This window comes from Marmota monax, unplaced genomic scaffold, assembly GCF_021218885.2.
Source record: "Marmota monax isolate L192 unplaced genomic scaffold, Marmota_monax_Labrador192_F-V1.1 WCK01_AAM20220418_F8-fsc00248, whole genome shotgun sequence".
Classification (NCBI taxonomy): domain Eukaryota; kingdom Metazoa; phylum Chordata; class Mammalia; order Rodentia; family Sciuridae; genus Marmota; species Marmota monax.
In genome coordinates, this window is record NW_026692019.1 from 1,709,062 (window position 1) to 1,711,200 (window position 2,139).

The following is a 2,139-nucleotide window of genomic DNA, read 5'->3' on the forward strand; positions in this document are numbered from 1 at the left end:
AGAACATAGAGGCTGCTTGTGGGTCACCAGACTGAGCTCTGGACACAGCACAAGGTCACTCTAGAACCACCCACCTCACCATGGGTAATAGACGGAATCCATCTTGAAAAACCTTACTTGCCATCTATCAGTTGGCATGGCTATCAGCTTGGTTCTGCAGCTTATCAGGTACCCGGTTTCCAACTCCCCTACCTCCATCTGTGATAACTCAAGATTATTCTCATGAGTTTTGAGGGGTGTAGCTATCAATGTGGAACATCAACTCTACAGGCATCTTGTTTCCAATTCAGAGACTAAGAGTAGTGAGGATCCTGGTAGAAGCTCAAGCCCTCTCACCCTGGCTACCTCCACCTGAGCACAGAGACTTAAGCTAGGAATAGACCACTCCACCTACTGCAAGAAAAGAAAACAGAGTTCGGAGAGACTTTTTTTTTCTTACTTTTCTTTTCTTGCTCTTCTCATCCATTCTCCTCTACCCTTCCCCCTCTGGTCTTCACAACCTCAACATATGTGAAGCCAAGAACTTTCCATAAAATTGGACTTTAGGAACTGAATCACTAGAATTGTATAATATAGAGGAATTCCATAGGCACCACCTCACCACCTCTTTATTTGCACTGATTTTCTTTCTCCCTCTCTTTCCTTCTTTCCTTGTTATTTTTTCTTTCTTCCTCTATTGCACTTTCAGCCTCCTAACTTTTACTATTTATACATAGGGTAATTTTATGAATACAGATAAGAGTTTGAATTTATACCTTCTTCCATAAATTCTCCCTGTCTATTCATTAGAGTTCTCCTCCAAAGTTGCTAAGTTAGATTAATCACATACCCTCATTCCTTTTCCCCTTAACATAGCATCCTACCCCTGACCCTCAGTTCTCTATACACCACCAGAAATGGTATGCCTTTCATGAAACTAATGACTATATTCTAAATAATAATTGAAGCCAACATCTGTAGACACAGAGTCTAAATATAAATGTATTTATAATGGTTAGGCTTAGGCTTTGGGTTAGGGTTAGATTTAGAGTTAGGTTTTGATCTCTGGTTAGGGCTACGGCTAAGGATAGGGCAAGGGTTAGGACTAAAATTTGGGTTAGGTTTAGGATTATGATAAGGGAAAGGGTTAGATCTAGTAATAGGGCTAGTATGAGAATTAGAGTTAGTCTTAGGGCTAGAATTAGGGTTAGGGTTAGGGTTAGGGATAGGGCATTTAGGGATAGTGTTAGTGTTAGGTTTAGGCCTTGGTTTAGGGTTAGAGTTAGGATTATGTTTAGGGTAAGGTTTTGGGTTATAGCTAGGTTGAGGGCTAGGGCAAGGATTAGTATTAGGGTTAAGGCTAGGGCTATTTTTAGGGTTATGATTAAAGGTAGATTCAGGGCTAGGATGAGGACTAATGTTTGTGTTAGGTTTAGGGCTAGTATTAGGGCTAGGGCTAATGTCAGGTCTAGGGTTACAGTTAGAGATAGATTCAGTGTTAGGTTTATGGCTTTGTCCAGTGTAGGGGTTAGGTGTATAGTAAGGGACAATTTTAGAGGTAGGGTTATTATTAGAATCAGGATGAAGGTGAGAGTTTGGGTTAGGTTAGGGTTTAGGTTTAGGGCTTGAATTATCATTAGGGTTTCAGGTTAAGGTAATGAAAATGTTAGATTTAGGGTTTAGGTGTGGTTTAGTGTAATGGATAGTGTTAGGTTTAGGCCTAGGGTTAGCATAAGGGTTATCATTAGGGTAATGTATAGGTTTAGTCCTAAGAATAGGGTAGGGTTATGTATAGGATTAGGGCTTTTGTTTGGGTTAGGGTTAGGCTTTAGGTGTGGTTTAGTGTAATAAATGGGTTTCAGGTTAGGCCTAGGGTTAGCATAATAGGTTATCATTAGGGTAATGGATAGGGTTAGACCTAAGTTTAGGGGTACGGTTATGTATAGGATTAGGGCTTTTTTGTGTGTGTTAGGGTTAGATTTACATTTAGGGTTAAAGCTAGGTTTAGCAGCTGGGGATATGGCTCAAGAACTATTGTGCTTGGGCTGGGGATGTGGCTCAAGCGGTAGCACACTCACCTGGCATGCGTGCGGCCCAGGTTCGATCCTCAGCACCACATACAAACAAAGATGTTGTGTCCGCCGAGAACTAAATAAATAA